Genomic DNA, 6,239 nt, shown 5'->3' with positions numbered 1-6,239 from the left:
CGCTGTAGACAGCCAATTCTCTCACACCAGAAGTGACTTGCAGTATTATTTATTTACTTATTTATTTACTAAACCTATATCCTGCCCTTCTCACTCAGCGCGGCTTACAAACCATGGCAATACTTCCATGCCAGATTCAGACAATAACAAGATAAATAAAAACACAATAGGATTAAACTGTAAACAACGTATACATATCCATTAAAAGAGTCTATCAAAAGTCTCAAAAGCCTAGCACCAAGTGAGCTTTGTAAACATTGAACCAATTGCTTCGCCGTTCTTCCATCGTGCTTATGGACCATATTAATCCCCAAAGGTTTGCTGGAATAGCCAGGTCTAAGAGCGGGGTGGGGGGGGGGGGTGGGGGGTGGGGGGTGGGGCTGTTCTGATGCCACTGGGGAGGGAATTCCACAGCCGTGGGGCTACCACTGAGAAGGCCCTGTTCTCAAGTCACTTCTGACACGATAAAAAAGGACCCCTTTTAGGAAAGCCAGGGCCTGGAGGAGATCAGGGGGAGGGTCAGCAGCACGACCTCCCACCTGACTGCTGCCCCCCCCCAGGCCTTGGTTTCCTGACCCAGAGGGCCAAATCACCCCATTCCAAGGGGATCCTGGTGGGGTCTGGATCCTCAGGTGGGGTGAGGTTGTAGGGCAGGGGTCCCCAAACTAAGGCCCGGGGGCCGGATGCGGCCCTCCAAGGTCATTTACCTGGCCCCCGCCCTCAGTTTTATAATATAATATTTTTATATCAGTTTTAATAATATAATATATTGTATATACATATAATATTGATAATAATATTATGTTATACAATATAATACTAATAATAATACCATATAATATTAATTATATGTTATATATTACATATTATATCATAGTATAGTGGTATAGTTCAATATATTAATATATAATGCTAATATTGTGCTATGCTAATAATATAATGTATTGTATGTACATACAGCTGCTCTGAGTCCCCTTCAGGGTGAGAAGGGCGGGATATAAATGTAATAAATAAATGTAGTAAATGAATAAATAAATAATTTTAGACTTAGGCTCGCCCAAAGTCTGAAATGACTTGACGACAACAACAATCCTAATTAACTTGACTATCTCATTGGTTAGAAGCAGGCCCACACTTCCCATTGGAATCCTGATAGGTTTATGCTGGTTACAATTGTTTTCATTTTTAAATATTGTATTGTTCTTTCATTATTGTTGTTGTTGCACTACAAATAAGACATGTGCAGTATGCATAGGAATTTGTTCGTATTTTTTTCCAAATGATAATTCGGCCCCTCAACAGTCTGAAAGATAGTGGACCGGCCCTCTGCTTCAAAAGTTTGAGGACCCCTGTTGTAGGGTATGGCACTACCCTGTTTCCCCTAAAATAAGACATCCCCAAAAAATAAGACCTAGTAGAGGTTTTGCTAAATTGTTAAATATAAGGCCTCCCACGAAAGTAAGACCAAGCAAAATTTTTGTTTGGAAGCATGCCCAACGAACAGAACACCAGAGCATGCAGGATCGGTACATGTACATACCAGTTGTATATGGAAATAATGGGAGTAACAAGAAATTCTTGACAGAAGTCACAGTTTGTCTGGTTTGGTTATGCTGGTTTGTGATGACAACTACTGTACAGTATAGAATAAATGTTCTTTTTTTGTTGTTGTTCAACAATAAATGTGAATTCTTCTTCATGGAAAAATAAGACATCCCCTGAAAATAAGACCTAGCACATCTTTGGGAGCAAAAAATAATATAAGACACTGTCTTATTTTTGGGGAAACACGGTAGGAGACCCCCCACATATATACACACAAACAAATAACCCCTGAGACGGTCTCGCAAGAGGCCAACAGTGAACGGAACCGCATTCCTACGGTGCCGTCTCCCCGCCCTCCCTCCCCAAGACAAACAACGTCTTTCCTTCCTTCCGTCTTAAATTGCCCTGCAGTTGGCAAGAGGTCGACCCAGTCACGCCTGGCATGTGTCTATCAAAGGGGGGGGGGGGACCTGGAGGGAATGTTTTGTTTTTGCGTCACGGAGCGAATTGGCTGTCTGCAAGGACATTGCCCAGGGGACATTGTCCAGATGTTTGATGTTTTTACCATACAGATTTACCAAGGATGGTAAAACATCAAAAACATCCGGGCAATGTCCCCTGGGCAACGTCCTTGCAGATGGCCAATTCTCTCACTCCAGAAGCAACTGTACACGATTATTTATTGTATTGTTTAATTGTATTATGATATGTTGTTTTTATATTTTGCTATATTGTACTGTCCTGGGCATGGCCCCATGTAAGCCGCCCCGAGTCCCCGTTGGGGAGATGGTGGCGGGGTATAAATAAAGTTTTATTATTATTATTATTATTATTATTATTATTATTATATTATTAACTAAGGTTGCTCCTGACACGAAAAAAAACCATACCTGTAAGAGGCTTCTTTCATGTCCACGCATGGGGAGCTGGAGCTGACAGAGGGAGCTCACCCTGCTTTCCCTGGATTGTTGTTATTATTATTATTATTATTATTAACTAAGGTTGCTCCTTACACGAAAAAAAACCATACCTGTAAGAGGCTTCTTTCATGTCCACGCATGGGGAGCTGGAGCTGACAGAGGGAGCTCACCCTGCTTTCCCTGGATTGTTGTTATTATTATTATTATTATTAACTAAGGTTGCTCCTGACACGAAAAAAAACCATACCTGTAAGAGGCTTCTTTCATGTCCACGCATGGGGAGCTGGAGCTGACAGAGGGAGCTCACCCTGCTTTCCCTGGATTGTTGTTATTATTATTATTATTATTATTAACTAAGGTTGCTCCTTACACGAAAAAAAACCATACCTGTAAGAGGCTTCTTTCATGTCCACGCATGGGGAGCTGGAGCTGACAGAGGGAGCTCACCCTGCTTTCCCTGGATTGTTGTTATTATTATTATTATTATTAACTAAGGTTGCTCCTGACACGAAAAAAAACCATACCTGTAAGAGGCTTCTTTCATGTCCACGCATGGGGAGCTGGAGCTGACAGAGGGAGCTCACCCTGCTTTCCCCGGATTTGAACCGATTACATGTAGGTCAGCATTCCGGCCGGCACAAGAGTTTAACCCACTGCGCCACTGGATCAAGTTGGGGAGGGGGAGCCACCCCTCACCTGTAACTGGGTCCTTTCCAACATTTGGGTGGGGGGGGGGTTTGCAGGGGAACCACAATAAAGCATTGACCCCCAAAGGCAGGCAGGGAAAGGCCTTTCTTTAATGAGGAAGGCAGTGGGTGTGTGTGGGTGTGCCCCCCCTCCCACAAACCACACACTCCCATAAAGGCCAATTACAGCCCCCACCCCACCCTCAAATACGTACGGTTGGCAGACCACATCCCACTAATGCCAGGGTTGCCGCCTAGACACTTGGCCCCTTGGACGGCATCGGTCTGCGGCCGCGGTGGCGCAATGGGTTGACCCAGGCATGGGCCAACTTGGGCCCTCCGGGTGTTTTGGACTTCACCTCCCACAATTCCTAACAGCCGGTAGGCTGTTAGGAATTGTGGGAGGTGAAGTCCAAAACACCCGGAGGGGCCAAGTTGGCCCATGCCTGGGTTAAACCCTTGTGGTCGGCGGTTCGAATCCGCGAGATGGGGTGAGATGCCGTCCGTCAGCTCCAGCTTCCAATGCAGGGAGATTTATGTACAACATTTCTACCCCGCCCTCCTCACCTTAGGGGACTCAGGGCGGCTGACAACAACTGGCAAAATTCAATGCCAAAGAAATCAATAAAAGCAGCAACACCTCTAAAATCATTAACAATAATCCAATAATCATTAACAATAATCCATAAAATACAATAATAAAGTTTAAAACGTATGAGAGATGACAGAAGCCTCCCAGCAGGGGGGTAACACATCCAGGCAATGTCCCCAGGGCAACGTCTCTGTAGATGGCCGATTCTCTCACAACCAGAAGTGACTTCAATTCGCTTCTGATACAAGGAAAAGAAACCATCGGAGAAGGAAGCCGAACTGGCCCAGATCCTTGGCCTCACCCCCTCTGAACATGGGCGAGGGAGGGGCGGCAAATGTGCCCCCTCCCTGGGCCAATTGCCAAATGGGGAGGGGTGTGTTCTGGAGCCAGCCTGGCACCAGGCAGCCCAGGAAGCCCAGAGGATGGGGAGGGGACAGCTCTGACCCCCCTCTCCCCCCTCCCTCCCCTTGCACCCCCCCCCCACCAGACCTTCCTGGCTACCGGTCAAGGCTCCCGCCAACACCAAAGGCACCGGCGCCGCCAGAGGCCGGCTAATGAGCAGAGCGGCTGCTGAGGCCGGAAGCATTTTGGGTGGGGGGTGTTGCCGAGCGTCATCTCTCTCCCTGTGGCCCCTGGAGGGGGGCTGCCCCGGCCAGGTCAGAGGTACACGCATGGGCACACGGGCACACGCTCCCTCCCCGGTCAAGGTGGGACAGGCAGAAGGGTCGCGGCAGGCGTCCTGGTGCCAGCCGTGGAGTCGTGGGCAAACTGAGGTCATCCAGTCTGGCCTGTGGTCTGGGAACCAACCTTCCAAAGAGAGGCCACTCTTGCCAAAGGCAAGGCAGACCCCACACAGCAATAATTAATAAATCATTTATTTATTTATTAATACCCGGTTTCCCCGAAAATAAGACAGTGTCTTATATTAATTTTTGCTCCCGAAGTTGCGCTAGGTCTTATTTTCAGGGGATGTCTTATTTTTTCATGGAGAAGAATTTACATTTATTGTTGAACAAAAAATAAACATTTATTATATACTGTACAGTAGTTGTCATCACAGACCAGTATAACCAGAATCCTATCAAGAATTTCTTGTTACTACTAATATTTCCATGTACAACACTCTATGGTACGTACATTTGCCAATCCTGTATGCTCTGGTGTTCTGTTTGGCAGGAATGCTTCCAAACAAAAACTTTACTTTTGGGGGAGGCCTTATATTTAGCAATTCAGCAAAAACCTCTACTAGGTCTTATTTTATGGGGATGTCTTATTTTCGGGGAAACAGGTAGGAGGGCTTGGGGCAGCTCACAAAGCACTCAAGGTGCAACATGAAAATGCAATAAGTGCAGAAGCAGTAACATAAAACATCACAACTTCACAATCCCCCCCCCCCATTTGCTGTAAAGGACCTCCTTAAAGTGAGGAAGGGGGAAGAAGACCAAGAGATCAACCCCCACATGCATACAGACCCTTCCCAATCACTCCAAAACATGACACCAGGGTCACTCAGCTGCACCCCCCCCCACCACCCCACCCCCCCCGCAGCTCAGCTGCAGACGCCGGTCTGGCTCACCTGTGGGTCTTCATTGAGGGTCAAGGGTCAAGGGCCAGCCGAGACTCCAGCGCAGACAGACAAAGGGGCAGAAGCCACTTCAGGACAGGCCATGGGGGGGGGGGGGGGAGGCTGGAAAAGAGGGGTCACGGGGAGGTCACTCAGGCCATTCTCTTGCTCATTTGTGGCGCAATGGCTGCCCCCCCCCTTCATCCCCGTACCAAAGGCTGGGGTCAGTGAGAGAGGACCCCTCCAGCGGGAAGCACAGAGTCCCTGGACCCTGGAGTTGGGAGACACCCCAAAGACCATCCAGCTGAGCCCCCTTCTGCCAGGCAGGAAGGTAGAATCACTACATCATCATCATCATCATCATCATCATTGACACAACAACATAGTATGACACAGCGGACAAGTATTATTGTTATTATTATTATTAGATGCCTAGAGATGGAAGGGACCCCAATGCCCATCCTGCCAGGCAGGAAAATAGAATTACATCGTTGTTGTTGTTGTTGTTGTTAGATGCCTAGAGATGGAAGGGACCCCAATGCCCATCCAGTCCAACCCCCTTCTGCCGAGCACAAAGACAGAATTACTACATCATCATCATCATCATTATTAATAGTAGTAGTAGTAGTAGACATCTAGAGTTGGGACCCCAATGGCCATCTAGTCCAGCCAAGCAGGAAGACGCCACCTAAGCCCTCCTGACAGATGGCCACACAGTCTGTGTCAAAACTCCCTCAGAAGGAGACCCCCTGGACCCCCAGACAGACACAGATTCTGCTGCAGAAGAAAGAGCCCTCCTTGCGCCAGGAAATCCTGGGCGGAACGTCAGGAGAGAATACTTCTAGAACATGGCCATACAGCCCGGAAAACATACAACAACCCTTCAACAACACAAATCCTTCCTAATCATAGAATCATAGAATAGTAGAGTT

General features: G+C 47.3%; 1 protein-coding gene across 1 annotated transcript in view; it reads right to left on the bottom strand.

Moving 5' to 3' along the window:
• Window positions 1–5,443, bottom strand: part of slc4a2 (solute carrier family 4 member 2) — a 51,857-nt gene extending 46,414 nt beyond the window's left edge. Inside the window, 1 exon segment of the mRNA XM_062957340.1 lies at window positions 5,320–5,443. The gene's annotated coding sequence lies outside the window, so the exon portion shown is untranslated.
• Between the last annotated feature and the right edge of the window lie 796 nt (window positions 5,444–6,239).

The sequence above is a fragment of the Anolis carolinensis genome, chromosome 6 (assembly GCF_035594765.1).
Source record: "Anolis carolinensis isolate JA03-04 chromosome 6, rAnoCar3.1.pri, whole genome shotgun sequence".
Taxonomy (NCBI): domain Eukaryota; kingdom Metazoa; phylum Chordata; class Lepidosauria; order Squamata; family Dactyloidae; genus Anolis; species Anolis carolinensis.
Note: the sequence above shows the minus strand (reverse complement) of the source record. Positions and strands in the feature narration are given on the sequence as shown.